Genomic DNA, 21,090 nt, shown 5'->3' on the forward strand with positions numbered 1-21,090 from the left:
AATCACCTGGCGCCGTACTACCTCGCCTCGGTGCGCTCGACGTTTGCGGTGAACATTCGTTTGTTACGCACCTGGAAGGCATTACGTATCGATTTCTTTCCTATTTTCATGATATTCCCAACGCTATTCGGCAGATGCCTTAGTAAATGAAAGGTTTTTGAATGTGACTGAAAGAAACATTGGGGAAAATATGCCTTCAGTGAGTTTCATTGCATTGAGGTAGCGTCGAGGTACATCGTGTCTAACCCACGTGTTATAGGTATGCGCAGTCGCCTGTGACCTCAGCCCAGCTATAAGTTGTCACGCTGGTGTTACGCAGGCAGGAGGATACGTCAACGTGTGTCGTTCCTCCTGTGCGTCAAGCCGGGTGTCCTGTCTGCAATCATTGGTGCGTACGTCCTTCGGGAAGAGTACGTGGGTTGCAGCGAGCACCCCGAACCATTTACAGACTCCTGACTGATTGCTGGGAAGGCAATGGCAAACCACCCAGCATCGCCCTCTCCAAGAGACTGCTTCAGGAGCACTGTAAGAGTTTGCAAAATGGACGATGATGATTTAACCCACAATCATGAACATTCCAATAAAGAAAGAAACGAGGTAAATGGATGGCGCTTTGTTGTTAAAGTGCTCAGGTGACAAGCTCACTGCATACCTCAACTCTTTCGTTCCTGATCACTTCTCCCATATGTGGAACCACCTTCCAGAGACGGAATACCCAGGCATCCAGACATTTACCAATACCTCAGATCTTCAAGACAGATGTGCACCACCATCTCAGATCATCCTCGATCCAAATCCATGATGTTTTTTGCCATCATTAACCCCAAGCCCTTCTCCTTCCAAATTTCCAGTGTCCCCTTCCTCAGAGTTCCCTTCTGTATCCATCATGTCCAACCTGGCATCCTTTCTCTCCTGATCCTGTCCTGTTCAGTGTACCAGCTCTTCCATGAGCCTCGACTCTGTATCCGAAAAACATCAATAGATCTGCACTAGTGGAGCCCATAGTGCGTAGGCCTTGCAGCACACTTTAGACCATGGGTTTGTCAAGCCACCTTACCTTTTGAGCCCTCTGGTCTGATTTAGATTCCCAACCAGACTATAAACTGTTGGAATTGTGTTTTGCAAGCACAGCATTCCATCACAAAGTGCGCTGTCTCTCGGATAGACGTTACACTGGCCATCCCATCTACTATCATCAACTAGTGAACATTCAAGGTCGCATGGTGTGTTTCATGAAGAGTTGATTAGTTAAAATCTCAAATGGATGCACAAGGTCTACCCATCAGGCCCCCTCCTAGTGAAACTGCCTAAATCCAGAACCAATAGCTCACCTCCACTCATTTATTCCTCTCTTCCCACCTGTGGAATGGCCTTCTACATTCTCTTCAACCTCATTCTTCTCTCCCGGTCTTCAAAACAGCTGTTCACCAACATCTCAGGTCAACCCTCATCCAAACCATGATCTTTTCTACATAGTCAGGGCCCTTAGGGATATTTTGGGGCCGTTTGGTTCAAATTCTTCCAAAAGCACCAAATTTGGCCCAGATGTTGCCCACGCCATACTCTTTCGATTTTTGACGGGCGCCAAGACGGGCGCCCCCCCCCCCCCCCGGGGGCCCATATTGGCGAAATACTAAATGGCCACCACCGGGATTAGAGGAAAATCAGTTAAATAACCAAAAGGGCTGGAATCATGTATGATACCACTTTTCAGGGGTTTTCGAGGTCGAGGAATCCAATTATGATGTTATTTTGATGATTCGAGGTCAAGGTCAACCCTCAAGGTCATCTTAAAGGTCATTTTTGAGTCAAACATGTCGGTTTTTGAGTTTTTTGTCAAGATTTACGCGAGGTTCACCATTTTATGTTTCTGGGTTGGGTAATCGAACTCTGACCTTATTTTTGACAATTAGAGGAAATATTTACATGTCTATTTTCTAATTTTCAGGCATATGCAGTTCATCAGTCTAATTACAAAGGTACGGATTTTGATGTTTTATGAACTGTATGCCATATCCTTGTGTTTAATTTTTGTGCGATCATGATCCGGATTCATGTATACATGATTGTATACATGTCATAAATATGACGTCATAGGTCATGTGACCTGGCGGCCATATTGGATTTTATGAAAACCTTAAAAATGGATCCCTGCCTTCATTTTTCGATCGATTCATTTTGAACTTTGACCACTTATAGTACGCCATGTGATTGGATGCATATCCTAATTATGACGTCGTAGGTCAGGTGACATGGCGGGATGGACCGGTATGGTCCCCGGATCATACCGCCCTTGGCGCCCGTCAAAAATCGAAAGAGTATGGCATGGGCAACATCTGCGCCAAATTTGATGCTTTTGGAAGAATTTGAACCAAAATATCCCTAAGGGCCCTGACTAACACCCGTTAAAGGTTAACTGCTCCCCACCCCTCCAAACATTTTGTTTAATGTATCCAAAGATGGACAAAAACACGTCGCCAAGGGGACACAACAATTTTTTTAACACTAAAAACATGAAACAAACCATTTTAAAACGAATAAACATCCATACGTTCGACACTACAACAGAGCCACCACAATCCATATCACATATACAGTTATCTTGTGCAAAAAAGGAAACATTTATATAACCACACACATAAGTTGATAATGTCAAGAACTGATGTGTTTTCGACTCTAAACCTCCAGGGTCCTCCAAAAGTCATGACCATATTTGCATGATAAATTGTGCTGTTTGGCAATATACTAAATGTTTGCTTTTCTGTTGCAGGTTCATCTTAAGTGTTGAATTTATCATGGATAAGTGGACACTTCAGCAGAGGTCACTGATTGTGGAGCTGTACTTCCAAAACGGTTGCAGTGTTGTGAGCGCACAGCATGAATTCCGAAGAGCACGTGGTGTGAGAATAACACCAACAGACAAGGCCATAAGGAGATGGGTGACAGCGTTCCGACAGACTGGTTCAGTGGCAGATGCAAAAAGGTCAGGTCGTCCGAGGTCAGTGCGAACTGCAGCAAACATTGTGGCTGTCCAGGAAGACGTTGTGCGCTCCCCGAATAAAGCGTGTAAACTGCGTTCCCATGAACTGCAGATTTCCGAGACTTCACTGTGTCGGATTATGAAAAAGGACAACGGCTTTTCTCTGAGGCTACCTGAAGGACAGGGTATACCGTACAAAACCCAGGACCTTACAGGAACTAAAGGACAATATTCGTAGAGAAATCCTTAACATTCAGTTGGAAACACTGGCATCAGTGATGGAGTGTGGTGTGCAGCGGGCACAATTTTGTGTGGATGCCCATGGCGGTAACTTACTGGATGTGATTTTCACAAAATATATTGTGAACAATCTCCAAAGTGTGTTGTTTCAAAGTGAATCTGATGCAGCACCATTCTCCTAATCTTCTACACTTATTTGAATATGACTAATTTCATGATAAATCCACCCAAAAAAAAATCACTAATAGATAATTCAAATAATCTCTACTTTTCAACTAATCCTAAATAACATAGTGTAATGTAGTCACCCTAACCAAGTGTGGGCTGGCAAAATGGCTGAGAGATACGCAAACTCGCCTCTAAGCTGCCTATCCTGGGTTCGAAACTCGACCTAGATATATTAAAAACTGTCATTCCGATATTCCATAGCTACGGTGATTCATCAATGTGTGTGCCGTCCCTCGGATGGATGGATGTGTCTCGTCTGCTGATATTGGTGGATATTAAAGATGTCAAATGATGTCTTTCGGGAAGAGTAGACGACTTATGTCCAGCACCATGAACAAATTTCTGCCCTAACTACTGCTGGGAGAGAGGGATGGCAAACCACCCAGCATGACTTTAAGTCAAGAAACTGCTTCAGCAAAACCAACGCTCTGTAATACAAGAGTATGGTACATCGGATCGGATCTACCCACATAGGTTAATGTTGATTAGGGAAGTAAAGGTGTATGCTTGAGTATGCCTGGTTGTGTTAGTATGGTGTATCTGCATGTATGCTTGAAATATACTTTCCTTACTCCTATCTGGGCTGGCAGGATAGCATTACACTTAGAGGTATGTACCACTCGCCTTTTAGCTGGGTTACAGTCTCGACCCAGATAGAAACTGTCACCCAGGTGTTTCGAAGGCAGGGTGAGGCATCAATGTGTGCACCGTCCATCAGAAGGATGTTAAACAGGAGGACCTGTCTGCCAGCAATGAACCTTGGTGAATGTTAAATATATCACGTTGTCTTTCATGAAGATTAGGTGACAACAGCACACTGACCAAATTCTAAATTCCTGCTTAAACTGTGGGTGCCAAGTGGTCTGGACTTCTTGGGTACACTGTTTACCATACTGTATCATAGGGTTGGTTATTGTGAGGGCAGTAGCTCCAACACTTTAATCAAATTCACACTCATAGGTGTTCACATGTCATGTGTCAACAGCTTTCTTCATCTACAGACTTGGCATTTAATATGGAATATTTTTTTTGTGGGGGTGAACTTACTTTTCAAGATGGCTTAGAACCAAAAGTTCATTGGAATTATGTTGAAATTATTCTAGATTTTGTTAATGTGACCTTTAAAAGAAACAAAAACCACATTTGACATTTCGAAACAAATAAATTGATCCTTGAAAGTGATGTAAACTGACATCGAACTCAATTCATGGACAGTACTGTGTTAAACTTCTGTACGTTTTCCAGAAGTATCTCTTTATTTTGCACATTAGCCAAAAATGTTTTTAACAAAAACAAAAGTTAAATTACGACTGGGATTATGGACAGTAAAATTACAGTTCAGTACTTCGTGTAACCCCCACGAGCATTCAGGAGAGCACGTACATGTTGAGGCATGCTGTTCACGAGATTTGCCAAGGTTTGGACAGGAATCGCTTGCCATGCAGTGACAATAGCCTGCTGCAATTCACGCACAGAGGTCGGCTGCTGGTCCAAGTGGTCGATTTGACGCGTTAATTCTGCCCACAAGTTCTCTATCGGATTCATATCCGGGGACATGGCAGGCCACTCCATATGCTCTACACCACGGTCAGCAAGAAAGTGTTGGATCATGCGAGCACGATGAGGCCATGCATTGTCATCTTGGAAGACAAAGTTTCCTCGAAAGGTTGCACGAGCAAATGGAAGCAATGTTTCTTCCAGAATGGCCCTGTAGTTGAACTGGTTCAGGTTTCCATTCAGAACAACCAGGTCAGTTTTGCCCCCTGCATGAAAAGCAGCCCAAACGGTCACCCCACCACCTCCAGCTTGGACTCTTGGCACTATACAATCTTTGTTGTAGGCTTCATGCACTTGTCTGCACACTCAGACGCGGCCATCTTGACAATAGACCAGAAATCTAGACTCGTCACTGAAGATCACGTGATTCCAGTGTCCGGGCTGCCATTGACGGTGCTCTCTGGCCCACTGCAATCGGCGCTGGCGGTGTTGTCTGGTCAGGCGTGGCTTTCTCAGGGGACGCCTTGCACGATAGCCTGCTTGAAACAGTCGTTGGTTGACTAGCCTTCTGGATACAGGCACATTTGTCAGTTGCTGCCACTCAGCCCTAAGCCGATTAGCTGACTTGGTATGGCCATTGCGGACTAACCGGTGCAGCTGGCGATCATCCCTCCTTGTGGTTCTGCGGGGACGTCCTGGCCTCGGGATTGGAGTAGGGACACCCCGCTGAGCATTTCGTTTCAGGATCTTTGACACCTGACCTTGAGTGATGCCATACTGCCGAGCAATAGCATGCTGTTTCATGCCGTAATTTCGTAAAGCCACCACTCCATGACAAACAGCATTGTCGAGTTGATGGACCATCTCCAGAGGAAGCGGCAATAACTTTTGGAGACGTGCAGCAGTTGTTTTCCACTAATACAGAACGCAACAACCCTTGTATACCCGACTGTGAAGCCAATCATCAAATGCACCTGTCCGTACATTTTGCCACGCCACCTGTGATATAATCCTGTTGTTGACTTCTTGCTGCGACAGACAATCAGTGACAAGGTTCTTTTAACAAATAAATCACCAAAGTGTAAAAGAAACTCACCAGATTGATATACTGGGTTAAGAAAGTAAACCCAAGTCAAGAAAAAAAAAAATTCCATATTAAATGCCAAGTCTGTATGAAGGGCAAACCAATAACTCCTATGTCTGAACCTTCCTTTCGTTCTCTCGCCACTCCTCATATACTTTCCTAACCTTTTTTTTACGATCATCCTCCCTTATCTTCCTTTTCTTAATTTTAGCTCACGTGGAACGAAGTTCAGGGGAGCTTATGCGATGGCGCGTCGTCATTCCGTCCGTCCATCTGTCCATAAACACTTGCAACTTCTTCTCTGAAACCGCTGAAGGGATTGTGACCAAACTTGGCACAAATTATATTTGTTGTGTTGTGACTAAAGTTTGTTCAAGGCATTAAAAACGTCGGGATCTAATGGTATATTTCCGGGGGTGGGAGTGGGGGGGGGGGGGGGTCAAAGTATGTCCAGGTTTGACCCCCGAAAATAGGTATTTGCTTTCTTCTCTGAAACTACACGCACGATTTCGATGAAACTTGACCACAACCTTCATCACCCATGATGCACCGAAGTTTGTTCACGGCACTAAGAAAATCGAGGTCTAAGGGAGTATACGGGGGTCAAAGTGGGTCCAGGTTTGACCCCCCCAAAGTAGGTATTTGCTTTCTTCTCTGAAACTACACACACGATTTCGATGAAACTTGACCACAAACTTCACCACACATGCTGTACCAAAGTCTTTTCACAGCATTAAAAATAAATCTGCCCCTTTATGGGTTTACGGAGGGGTTCCCCCCAAAATATGTATTTGCTTTCTTCTCAGAAACTACACAAGCAATTTCGATGACGCTTCACAACCTTCACCACTCATGCTGTACCAAAGTTTGTTCATGGCATTAAAAAAAATCTGCCCCTTTGGGTGAGGAGCTCAGGGGGGTCTATGGGGAGCTGCCCCCCAAGATAGGTATTTGCTTTCTTCTCAGAAACTACACACGCAATTTCGATAAAACCTCACCACAACCTTCATCACCCGTGATGTACCAATGTTTGTTCAAGGCATTCGAAAAATTGAGGTCTGAGGAGGTTTTTACGGTTGGGGGTAGGGGGAGGGTGGGTTGCCCCCCAAAATAGGTATTGTACACCACTGCTTTCCCAAGCCCACTCCCGGTGCTGCATAATGTCATTGCCGGGTAATGAAGGGGGCCTGGCAATGATGCATGCTGAAAGGGAGTACTCAGTTTTCACTCCGGTTTCTTGTTGTTTACCGCTCCTTTCCTATGCCATCTCCAGGCGCTGCATGACGTCATTGCCGGGCACTGAAGTGGGCCCGGCAATGACGCATGCTGAAAGGGAGTACTCAGTTTTCACTCCGGTTGTTTTCTTGCTTTCTTCCTTCCTTCCTTGTTTGTTTGTCCGGGCGATATCTCAGCCATCCTTTGTGCTAGGAAGCTGAAATTTCGGCACAATAGTGAGCATGTGCTTTGGCAAAAACGTTATTTTTTTGTTTTTTAATTAATCAATTAATTACTTAATTATTATCGATTAATTAAGTACTTATACAAGTACACATACATTCAAAGTACACCGATCCCATGCCAAATAATTAAATATCCTTCAGCGCAGCACATAGAGACTGCATTGGGAGAGAGAGGTGTACAATAATTTATTGATTAATTGCATAATTAACCCTTTGAGTACGGGATTTTTTTTTGATAAAAATACCCCCGGTATGGGACTAATTTGGCATTTTGGTATGGGAATGCAACCACGTACTGACAATATATTTATAGGTATAGTCGATGACGTGTAGCAACGTCATCCATACACAAAAAATTTTCGTGGGTTGTGGCACTGGACGTCATCCGTACTCAAAGGGTTAAAATCAATAAATAATGATCATAAAATATTTTCTAAATCAATTGGCTAATAGCATACCTAAACTACCAGTGCTTCATTCGAAGCTATAACTTTTATAAAATTAATTAAATAAGTCATTAATCGGAAAAATCAATAAATAATTAATTGATTAATCAATAAATCAAAAATTTCATTTATAGCCGCATCACGTGGTCACTATCGTGTCCAAATATTAGCTTCTTCGCTCAAAAGGTGCCTCTGATATTGCCCAGATGAGAAAGAAAATAAATAAATACTAATCATAAAATAATTGAAGAATTTATCAATTCGTTAATAGAATACCTAAACCACCAACATTTCATCCGAATCTGTAACTTAAAATAAATTAATTACTGGTCATTAATTGAATAATTAAATAATTAATCGATTAATTGATTATTATTATTTTTTTATTTTTTTGTATAGAGTCGAGGCTCGTGAAAGAGCTAACAGTTATCAAACAAACAAATCAAACAAACAAGCAAACAAAGTATATAAAAAGGGGAGCGGTCGACAAGATGGGGAGAGAAGGGGAGGAAGCACCCAAACACAACATTTGAGAGCAGGGACATTGGGAGATGTGTGGGAGGGAGAGGGCTTGGGGGGAGGCAGGATAGGTATAAAACGCAAGGACACCAAGGACTTCCAGGAAAGAAGTTGGTATTTCAAAAAGGTGGATTTGGGGTGAAATCAGCGGGTGTAGAAAAGATCAAGGTTTTGGATTGGGGAAGATAAGAGATGGTGGTGAACAGCTGTTTTAAAGACCTGGAGGGAGGAGTGGGATTGAAGAGAGTGAGGAAGTTTGTTCCAGAGGCGGGATAAAAGAGGAATGAAGGAGTGAAGGTGAGCAGAGAGTCTTGATTTTGGCAGTTTAACCATAAGAGGGTTGCAGGCAGATCTTGTGCGACCTGTAGGAATATTTGGGGGACAGAGCCCAGAGAGAGCTGGGGGAGCAAGGCCGGAGAGGAGTCAGTAGAAGACGGAAAGACCACCAATCTGCCTGCGGTGAGTAAGTGAAAGGCCCTCGGAGATAGCGTCATCGCGGGAGATTCCAATGATTCTGAACGCTTTGGTTTCAACAGCGTGAAGACGAGCTAGGTGTGAGACAGGAGCACCAGCCCAGAGGGGAGAGCAGTACTCCATTGAGCTGTGGATGAAAGCCTTGTATGTGGTGAGGAGCTCAGGTGTGCCAAGGAAGGACTTCGCACGACGGAGGATGCCCAGTCGGCGACTGGCTTTGGAGGCCAGCTTGGAAATGTGGCCTTTACAGCAAATCACTTGGTCATTGTCATGCCCAATGCTTCGTGTTGTGTGCCGGCTCAGCCTGGTGCTGGCTTAGCGGTTAGTGTGCCGGCTTGGGATCCTAGGATCCTGGGTTCGAATCCTGGTCGATCGCTGAATTAACGCCAAGGGGGTTGACTCAGCCTGTCATCCTTCCGAGGTCGGCAAATTGAGTACCAGCTTGCTGGGATGAATGATCCCGGTGTGTATCCCGGTTTAGAATAGGTACACCGTATCCCTGCGCATCGTAAGAGGCGACCAAGGGTTGGCGTCAGGAAGGGCATCCGGCCATAAAAACATTGCCTCAAAACAGGGAACCATGATTGTCATGGGGCCCGCAAGGCTAACCCCCGCTCTAGCGGGGAAAATGGCCTTAAAACGATCATTCATTCATATTCATTCATTGTCATGTCCAAATATCGGCTTCCTCGCTCAAAAGGTGCCTGAGATATTGCCCAGATGAAAAAGGAAATAAATAAATGATTAATAATGAAAATAAATAAATAATAATCGTAAAATAATTAAATTATGAATCAATTGCCTAATAGAATCCCTAAACCACCACCGTTTCATCCGAATATGTAACTTTTAAATAATTAATTAATTAAGTCATTAATCAAATAATTAAATAATTAATCGATTAATTGAGTAATCAATAAATCAAAAAATACCCTTTACAGCCAAATCACTTGGTCATTATCATGTCCAAATATCAGCTTCCAAGCTCAAAGGATGGCTGAGATATCGCCCGGGCAAACAAACAAACAAGAAAACAAACAAACAAGAAAGCAAACAAACAAACAAGAAAACAAACAAGCAAACAAGAAAACAAACAAGAAAAAAAAAGAAAACAAACAAACAAGAAAACAACGGGAGTGAAAACTGAGTACTCCCTTTCAGTTCGTGTCATTGCCGGGCCCACTTTGGTGCCCAGCAATGACGTTATGCAGCGCCTGGAGATTGCATAGGAAAGGAGCGGTGTACAATATTTCCCTTCTCATCTGGGCAATATCTCAGGCACCTTTTGAGCTAGGAAGCTGATGTTTGGACACGACAATGACCAAGTGATTTGGCTGTAAAGGGTATTTTTGATTTATTGATTAATCAATTAATTATTTAATTATGTGATTAATTAATTGATTAATTAATTATTTAAAAGTTGCAGATTCAGATGAAACGGTGGTGGTTTAGGGATTCTCTTAGCCAAGTGATTCATATTTTAATTATTTTACGATTATTATTGATTTATTTTCATTATTAATCATTTATTTATTTCCTTTTTCATCTGGGCAATATCTGAGGCTCCTTTTGAGCGAAGAAACTAATATTTGGACACGACAATGACCTAGTGAAGTGGATGTAAAGGCTATGTTTGGATTTATTGACTAATCAATTAATCGATTAATTATTTAATTATTCGATTAATGACTTTATTTTTTTTCTTTTTTAAGTTAGAGATTCGGGTGAAACGGTGGTGGTTTAGGTATTCTATTAGCCAATTGATTAACTATTTAATTATTTTATGATTATTATTTTTTATTTTCATTATTAATGATTTATTTCTTTATTTTCGTCTCATCTGGGAAATATCTCAGGCACCTTTTGAGCTGTGAAGCTGATATTCGGACACCGCAGTGACCAAGTGATGTAGCTATAAAGGACATTTTTAATTTATTGATTAATCAATTAATCGATTAATTATTTATTGCTTAATTAATTATTAAATTTTTCCGATTAATGCTTTATTTAATTAATTTTCAAAAAGTTACAGCTTTGGATGAAGCGCTGGTGGTTTAGGTATGCTATTAGCCAATTGATTAAGAAAATATTTTGTGATAATCTTTTATTGATTTTAATTATACAATTAATCAATCAATTATTGTACACCTCTCCCTCCCAATGCAGTCTCTATGCGTTGCATGGTGGTATTGCCGGGCGCCGAAGTGGGCCCGGCAATGCCGCGCTGGAGGATATTTATTTATTTGGCATGGGGGCGGTGTACTTTGAATGTATCTGTTCTTGTTTTTTTGTTTGTTTGTTTAAATAAAGTCTTATGGTTATGTTAGCATGACTCTACATACTGCCCTGTCTTCTAGCAACCATTCAAATAGTTATAAAACACCTTTATTCAGTGCAGTATACTGTTTAGTCTACCAGGTGAGCACCAGGTTAATTGCCCTTATGTTTTTATGTTCTTGCTCTAGACTCACCCCTTTCCTCCTGACCTCCAATACGTAGAAACATAATTAATAAATGGCTCCCTTATACTCTATGCTAGCATTTCTGGGCAGAAAAGTCAGCCTATTACATCCTCGTGAAATATCACAACTGATGCCTTGCTAGCTGGTAAATATCACAACTTGCTAGCTGGTTTTACAAAAAAAAAAATTCTCATTTGTACAATGAACCACATGACTCGCCAAAGTGGAATGTTTTCAGCCGCAGTTTGATAGACATGGCCTGCTTGTGGTCAGAGTGTGCGAAACCACAGTTACTAACTCACTTGGCTAATCCCTCGCCATAGATTTAACATTGCTGCTGGTCTAAAAGAACCACATCAATATAATGACTGGCGATTAAACCAGATTGATGTAAAATCTTAGGCTTTGCACCGAATTGAAGGCAACATTGTTTAATACATTGCTTGTCGGATGTTTGTTCGCTCCTTTGAAGGATGAGTGTAAAGATAGAACATGCAGGTGTTTAGGTATATTGGGGAAATAGATACTAAATGTGTATGCAAGTCAAGTATAAACAAGGACATTGGATTTAAACAAAGGATGGCTACAAGCTCTGCTAGTTTCTCAGAAAGCCTCGTTTAATTACATGGCATGTCTGTGCATGTAGTAGGTTTTTTCACAAGTACGCAAGACCTAATTAGATAATTGTCTTAATTTTGGTGGAAATACCACAGCTATTTTGTCTCGTCAAAGATGAAACATCCCCGTTGGATTCCAATCTATTCTTAATGAGTTTAAGTTATGAAGCTTGCATAGATTCATACACATCATACATATACTGTATAGTGTTAGTTTGGATTTATTAAGTTTTTCCACTTGAAGCACTCAAGCTCGACTGGGTAGAGATAGTATGCTGAATGCCAGGTGTTGCTGGTTTCACAGTTTTTTTTTCAAATATCAATCTTGTGTTTGTATTGCTTTGACTTTGCTTTTTCTGTAACTTCTCTTTCCTCCATGTTTCAAGCATAAATTATATGTTTTGTTTTTCACCACAATGTTTGCATTATCATGCTATATGATGTCGGCCTCAAATCCAACACATCCTTTCTTAATTACCCTTGGCAGAGAAGAAGGTATTACGTTTGTGTCCGTTTGATTGCTTGTCTGTCTGTCTGTCCGCACACAATGTGCTAATGTATGTCACAAACGCCACCTGGTGGTGGCCAGTATTACACTACCGGTATATTTTTTTTCAACCGAGTACAGTACCTACAGTCACGTGAAAAAGTAAGTACACCCCATGTAAAATTTTGACTTTTTCAACATATTTTAACATACAGCTATTTGATCTTCATTTCAACAATATTGATAGATAAAGGTGATATAATATAACAAATATCATGAAACATTTACATTTTGGAGTCCATTGTATAATTTAAATAAACATAAATGCAAATTTCGCATGTGGAAAAAGTAAGTACACCCTTGGCTCTAAAAGGTGGTATTGCCCCCTTTGGCAGAAACAACCTCAAGTAGGCGTTTCTTATAACTGTCTACCAGTCTCTGACATCGACTGGGAGAAATTTTTTCCCACTCCTCCATGCAGAATTCTCTCAGCTGTGCGATGTTTGAGGGGTTTCTTGCATGCACAGCTCGTTTCAAATCTCCCCACAACATATTGATGGGATTCAGATCCGGTGTTTGACTTGGCTATTCCAGAACCCTCCATTTCTTTCTTTTCAGCCATTCCTTGGTGGATTTACTGGTATGTTGAGGGTCATTGTCATGTTGCAAGGTCCACCTTCGGTTGAGCTTCAACTTTCCAACAGATTGCCTCACATTATCCTCAAGCACCCTCTGGTACAATGAAGAATTCATAGTGGATTATATGATGGTGAGCTGCCCAGGCCCTGATGCAGCAAAGCTGCCCCAAACCATAATATTTCCACCACCATGCTTTACAGTTGGTATCAGGTTCTTGTGGTCAAATGCTGTCTTTGATTTTCGCCAAACATGTCTTCTGGTACTGTGGCCAAATATCTCTACCTTTGACTCATCTGTCCAGAGCACATTGCTCCAGAAGTGCTGGTCTTTGCCTAGGTGTTCATTGGCAAACTTTAGTCTTGCCCTGATGTTCTTTCTGGACAGCAAAGGTTTCCTCCTGGCACACCTCCCATGTAGATCAAATTTGTGCAGCCTCTTTCTAATGGTAGACTCGTGCACTTTGACATCAACAGTGGCAAGAGCTACCTGTAGGTCCAGTGATGACATTCTGGGGTTCTTAGAGACTTCTTTCAGCATCTTGCGGTCTGCTCTCGGGCTGAACTTGCTGGGGCGGCCTGGCCTGAACAAGTTGGCAATTGTTTGGAATCTTCTCCACTTGTAAATGATCTTCCGGACAGTCGAATGATTGATTTCAAATTGTTTGGAGATCTTTTTAAATCCCTCCCCAGACTCGTAGGCATCTATAGCCTTCTTTCTGAAGGCCTCAGAGAGCTCTTTTGATCTCGGCATGGTGATGCCGCACACTTCAACAATAAAGAGCAAACCAAACCAAATGTCTGAGGTTTAAATAAGACAGGTTCCTCCAAGATCCTCTCTAACGATGTTCTAATCATTTGCACCTGAGCTGGTGCACCTGATTCTAATTTTAGGTATTTGAAGTAGTGATACATGTTGGGGTGTACTTACTTTTTCAACATGCGAAATTTGCATTTATGTTTATTTAAATTATACAATGGACTACAAAATGTAAATGTTTAATGATATTTTTAATAATATATCACCTTTATCTATCAATATTGTTGAAATGAAGATCAAATCGCTGTATGTTGAAATATGTTGAAAAAGTCAAAACTTTACATGGGGTGTACTTACTTTTTCACGTGACTGTATATAAAGTACGATATGTACAATTAGAATGTGAGTATGTCGATAAAGTATTGCCACGTGGAAGGGGGAGGGGAGGATCCATATCCTGTGGTAAGATCGCTAAACTGTGGTAAGTGTAACATGGTCCGTGTGATTCAAGTAGGTTAGATTGCCATGTAACAGGGACCGGTCAGAGTAAGTAATTCTGTTACACATGAAGCTGATGCAGCGTATGTAATTTATAGATAGGATAGTCAGGGTAAAATAATGGTACGCGTAAACACCTCTTGTTTGTGGGTGGGGCCAGATGAGGACTTTCCATCACAAAAGGCACATGTGTTACATGTGTGCGAAAAGGCCATCACAATCTGTCTGGCCAATGTGTGCCATCCACTGTGGCATAATGTGATGTATCCTGTAGGGCCTGGAAGCAGGTAATGGATTTATTTTTATTGGGGCCACCCCATGGACAGGACGGCCCAGATTATGACTCCTCCCAGAAGGACAAAGAGGGGCCTAGAGAACAGACACATTGGAGCTCCCGTTATGCAGGAGGACTTGAGGGTGAAGAAGAAGCACCTTGAGAAAGGGGCACAATTTTCACTTCATTGCTGCTTTATTTCATCGCTGGCTTACTTCATCGCTGGCTTCCAGAACGGGTTGCATCGTCGCCTTCCACCCTGCACATTGTGCCAAAGGAAAGTCATCACCTGCAATTTTACTGTTTGTATAAATGTGATCTGTGGTGCCGAGTGTGGGCTAGGTTTTATTTATTTCTACTTATTTCCTTGCACTGTATGGTATATCAGTTCCTTTCTTCCTCTTTGTGTTTGTGGATTTGCATGGTTTCTTCCGAACTGTTCATCTCATCCACTTTTCCCCCCATATTTGTTATAAATAAACCTTTAAAAAGGTAAGAAACTAGTTCGATCCATCTGCTTCCCCTGCATGTGCCATCAATTTTGGCTCATTTGGGTGACCTTGGAGATCAGTAGAGTTGTAAAATAACTGAACGCAGTAGTAGATTAGAAACCGATCGGCCATTTCCTGGGACAAAGGAGCTCGGCACTGAGGTATATCACGTTAGTAAGCCTCAGTCGTAACAGTATGTACAATTATCATGTGAGTACATCTATAAAGTATGTACAATTATTATGTGAGTACGTCTATAAAGTATTGTTATGTCGGTGGGGTAGTGGGATATATAGATTTAGGTAGACATGCATAGGTAGGTGCTCCAATGTCATGAAGAAGAAGAATCATCTCGATGTATGTAAGTCAGGGACCTGTCTAGCCTGGTTTGTCGGATTAAGGTGTATCTTCGTCCCCATTACGAGGAATGGGGCATGTTAAGTAGTTCTAGGGTTTATGCTAATTCCCCGGTGTGTCGTCCCCTCTGTGATCATTCCGGTGTCCCTTATGGCAACACGTCACATACATTAGCTAGGCCCAATAGAGCTCCACATTAATTAAATTCCCCCGCCGCCACAATGACTCAGGGACGAACAGACCGGAAGCAGCCGCGCAAAACGCCGGCATGATGAATAAACATCAATCAGGCAGGCATTAGCCACGCCCTGAAGGACTCGTGATTGACAGGGGGGAGGGGTGAGTTGGAAGCAGGTCACTGATTGGAGAGTAGGGAAGATGAGGGACGTGCCACAATGACGTGCCACAAGATGACGTAACACCAAAGGCGCAAGACGCTCGGCCAATCAGTGCGGAGGGCGCCAAGCACTACCAACAAGCGACGCGCTCATTGGAGGAGAAGCACCCGGACGGGAGGAAGGCACAAAAGGCCACAAAGAAGCGACGCACTGATTGGCAGAGGGGAAGAGCTGACGTCAGACGCCGAGCGATAAAACAACTCGCTCGCCGGCATTTTGGAAGCTTCTAGTTCTTGGATTCATCCTGCCCGGACCTCTCTCCCCTTCTCTCCCGTTTGGACCTCTTCCCTTCTTGCCTTATCGTTCCCATTTGGACTTTTGTTTGGTGGACGTTGGAAAGACGGTGGGGCGCCGACGATCATCCTATCCTGGTGCCTGTGTGCGAGTGCTGTGCTGTGTGGCATGGGACGGGCTGTGCAGCGAAGCCGGTGTTCGCGCCCACGCCCGAGCGGTTCGCGTCAGCCGGAGCTGTGGTCAGACGATGAGCTCGGGAGTCCGTCGATTCCTGACGAACGATTCCTGACATCCAGACAGATAAGACCGCATCCACAAATACAACGTTTTATTTTATTGATTCCTCCTTTGTCCTTTTGTTTAAGTCTGGTGTGGGGACGTCCCAACTTAGGATTTTGTTTTTATCGTAGCGTTTCCTTGTCCCAATAGTTCTTGTAAATAAACCTTTTTATTATTTTCCCTTTCTATTCGAAATCCGTGTTCGGTTTGGATTATTTCCCGTTTCTTCCTCCTCCCCTTCTTCCTCCCGTGCTCATATAGAAAATCCACCATTGACCCGAACGCCTCAAAGTAAGCTCGTTTCCATCCGTGATTTCCCCCGGTCTTAACCGAGTGGGAGTCACGCGACAGTATATACAATTATAATGTGAGTACATCTATAAATTATGTACAATTATAATGTGAGTTCCTCTATAAAGTAGGTGCAATTAGAATGTAAGTACGTCTATAAAGTATGTACAATTATAATATGAGTACATCGATAAAGTATTACAATTAGAATGTGACTACATCAATAAATTATATACTAATAGAATGTGTGTACATCTATAAAGTATGTACAATTATTATGTGAGTACGTCTATAAAGTATGTACAATTAGAATGTGAGTACATCTATAAAGTATGTGCAATTAGAATGTGAGTACATCTATAAATTATGTACAACTAGCAACAGTACCTGCCCTATGGGCGGGGCTTCAATTTGGAAGCCCAAATGAAAAGGAAAAATATCTGAAATTGAAGGCTTTTTTATTTTAAACGATTCATATAAACATCCGTTGAATCATATCACACGCAAATCATCAAAATCTAAACAGTACATGGCCCCCATTTTGAAAAAAGATTGAATTCTGCAAAACGGAAGCGGCCGCTACACGTCTTTCTCAGTCGCACGTTTATGTGTGAAGAGTGCGCGCCGAATCTGTAACAAGGAAGCGGCCGCTACACCTGTTTCTCAGTCGCTTTGCACACGCTGCCATGTTACTTCGGAGCCGCACGTTTATATATGAAGAGTTCGTCAAGAGTTGATCTACTCTCTCCTGGTACGTAGAATAAACAGTATTTGTAGAATTTCAACAAAAGCCACATCACTGTTCATATCGGTAAATATTATTCCATCGTGTTTGGAAAAACTTGAAAATTGGAAAATTGGAAAAACAATATAGCCTATTTTAATCCTAGGGATAACAGGAATACCCACCCAAAATATGGTTGCGATCGGTTGAGCCGTTTTTGCGGTACCTTCGAACGGACGGACAGACATTTGGTGAATTATAGTAAGATTATTATGTGAGTACGTCTATAAAGTATGTACAATTAGAATGTGAGTACGTCTTTAAAGTATGTACAATTAGAATGTGAGTACGTCTATAAAGTATGTACAATTAGAATGTGAGTACGTCTATAAAGTATGTGCAATTAGAATTGGAGTACGTCGATAAAGTATGTACAATTAGAATGTGAGTACGTCTATAAAGTATGTACAATTAGAATGTGAGTTCGTCTATAAAGTATTGTTACGTTTGTGGGGGGTAGACAATGATTACCTTAGAGCCAGGTAGGATTGTATAGGTAGTGTGCTCTGACTGTCGTGAAGAAGAAGAAACCCCATGTGTCATAAGTAGGAAATTCCTTTTGACCGGATGTCGTGTAAGCGCATATAAGTGTCCCCATGAGAAGGGTGGGGTTATGTTAATTACCCGCGCCAGAGGAGAGAGTATTGCATGTCCGTTTGCTTGTTACTTGGCAAAATCTTCTTTTTTTTTTTGCAAGTATGTTGATCACTCCGGTTTGTGTGTGTGTTTGTGTGTTTGTTAGTTGGGAATTTTTTTCTTTTTTTTCTTTTTGCAAGTATGTTGATCACTCCGGTTTGTGTGTTTGTGTGTTTGTCTGTCCGCTCACTTATACTTGCCTACAGGTCACAATTTTAAACCGATCTTCACGAAACTTTAACAAATGGTAGAGTTCGTGGTCCGACAGAATAATATATATTTTTGGGGTCAAAAGGTCAACATTGGCCAAAGGTCAACCACTTTTTTCGAATTTCTAAAATCCTCAATTTTCATCCGATTGACTTGAAATTTGAATAGGATTTACATGTCCGCTAACTGAATTCAACCACCAACTATTTTTGAGATCAGCATAGGCCAAAAGGTCAACATAGGCTAAAGGTCAACAACCATTCCAAATTTCTAAAATCCTCAATTTTCATCCGATTGACTTGAAATTTGAATAGCATTTACATATCGGCTAACCAAATTCAACCACCAACTATTTTTGAGATCAGCATAGGCCAAAAGGTCATTATAGGCCAAAGGTCTACTGCTTTTTTCAAATTTCTAAAAGTCTCAATTTTCATCCGATTGACTTGAAATTTGAATTGGATTTTCATGTCAGCAAACTGAATTCAACCACCAATTATTTAAGAGGTCAAAAGGATGCTCTACTGAGTGCCATTCTGCTTTGTTCTCTTTTGCTCGATGAGTGATTTTTCATTTGTCTTTGTCTGTCTGTCTGTCTGTTTGTCCTCACGGAATAAATATGATTTTCTCTGCAACAGGAACCGATTGACAGGAAATTTTCACCATCGGTGCAACTCCACCTGTAGAATTTTAAAAATAATAATTATGACGTCAGAGATCACGTGGTTCGGTCGCCATCTTGGAAAAATCGAAAAATTTTGCACCTCTATATCTCCAAAAGTGCTGAATATAAAAAATTGAGACATGGCTCATTGTAAAGAACTCTCCATGGGGAATAAAATATGTTAATAATGATTTCATTGGTATCTCCATTATGACGTCATAATTCGACAAGTACAAAACTTCATCCGATTAAGATGAAATTTCTTGAGCATAATCTAGGAATAAATTAGTTTAGAAAAAAAATAATGATGACATCATAGGTCACGAGGTTCGGCCGCCATATTTGTTTTAACACAAAAGCCTTAAAAACCACCGAAAATACATCCTGGCGAGGGTTTGCAATCTCATGCATGATTACTCTTTTTGTCGCCCGTCGCACATCATCGCTGACGGACCTCTCTCCCCTTCCTGCCCTCGCAGTCGCTTTTGAATCGGTTTTCGATTATTGCACCGGATTATTGCACCCTCCCATCACCCTCCCCCATCACCCTCCCATCACCCTCCCTTCACCCTCCCATCACCCTCCCATCACCCTCCCGTCACCCTCCCATCACCCTGCCATCACCCTCCCGTCACCCTCCCGTCACCCTCCCATCACCCTGCCATCACCCTGCCATCACCCTCCCATCACCCTCCCATCACCCTGCCCCATCACCCTGCCCCATCACCCTCCCCCATCACCCTCCCATCACCCTGCCCCATCACCCTCCCCCATCACCCTGCCATCACCATTCCGGGAGTAGTACGTCACCGCGTCACGCGGCACGAATGGTTCCATTGTGCACGCTTTCGTTTTATTTCCAAATTCAAATCTGTTTTCACTTTTGCCGTAAAAAGGACATCAGTGCATCGAGTGTGGTATCTTATTTGGTGACATTCGGTCGATTTGAAGTGGTGAAAATAAAATGTGATCGTGGAAAATCGTAGCGAGGGGCCATTTTGAATCGGTTTTCGACTATTGCACCGGATTATTGCACCCTCCCATCACCCTCCCATCACCCTCCCCCATCACCCTCCCATCACCCTCCCTTCACCCTCCCATCACCCTCCCGTCACCCTGCCATCACCCTGCCATCACCCTCCCGTCACCCTCCCGTCACCCTGCCATCACCCTCCCATCACCCTCCCATCACCCTGCCCCATCACCCTCCCCCATCACCCTCCCCCATCACCCTGCCATCACCCTCCCATTACCCTCCCATCACCCTGCCCCATCACCCTCCCCCATCACCCTGCCATCACCATTCCGGGAGTAGTACGTCACCGCGTCACGCGGCACGAATGGTTCCATTGTGCACGCTTTCGTTTTATTTCCAAATTAAAATCTGTTTTCACTTTTGCCGTAAAAAGGACATCAGTGCATCGAGTGTGGTATCTTATTTGGTGAAATTCGGTCGATTTGAAGTGGTGAAAATAAAATGTGATCGTGGAAAATCGTAGCGAGGGGCCATTTTGAATCGGTTTTCGACTATTGCACCGGATTATTGCACCCTCCCATCACCCTCCCACCACCCTCCCATCACCCTCCCATCACCCTCCCAGCCTGCCGGGGCCGCCCAAAAATCGGGCGTGAGGGGCGCGTCCACTAATGGAACGCCTCTCGCTTCCCAGATCGAGGGCCACGTGGTCAGGAGAACCTCGTCCCTTCTGGTTGCCCTGCCGTCCCACCGGGAGCGCTGGCAGGGTGTACTTCAAACTAAGCTTAAGTGTTAAGTTCCTCCTTGCCCTCGCAAGGGAAAGGCTAGGGTCAAGCTCTTCCAAATTTCCAAACACTAGAAATCGGACGTCTCAAATTAATTAATTATTTGTTAATACATCTCAGTCGCCCGCGACCTCTCTAGCGCGTCGCACCGCGGACCGAAAGGGGGACTATGGTTTTCCCCTCCGTCCGTGTGTCCGTCCGTCCGTCCGTGCGTGCGTGCGGGCGGGCGTGCGTGCATGCGTACGTAAGTGCGTGCGTGCGTACGTAAGCGAAGGACCGAATTCTAATTTGGTGTGTGGGTGCAACCCACGTCAAAATCCAAGA

The 21,090-nt window shown here is 42.9% G+C and overlaps 1 long non-coding RNA gene across 2 annotated transcripts; it reads left to right on the forward strand.

Moving 5' to 3' along the window:
* The first annotated feature begins 19 nt into the window (after nt 1-19).
* On the forward strand, nt 20-3,756 carry LOC137416160 (uncharacterized). Of its 2 annotated transcripts, none has more exons than XR_010982208.2 (2): nt 20-1,439; nt 2,771-3,756. It is a non-coding gene; the product is annotated as an uncharacterized LOC137416160 (long non-coding RNA). The 2 variants fall into 2 exon arrangements; XR_010982207.2 differs by having other exon boundaries at nt 62-525.
* Nucleotides 3,757-21,090: the final 17,334 nt, after the last annotated feature.

The sequence above is a fragment of the Myxine glutinosa genome, chromosome 6 (assembly GCF_964187855.1).
Source record: "Myxine glutinosa chromosome 6, kmMyxGlut1.1, whole genome shotgun sequence".
NCBI classification, from domain to species: Eukaryota; Metazoa; Chordata; class Myxini; order Myxiniformes; family Myxinidae; genus Myxine; species Myxine glutinosa.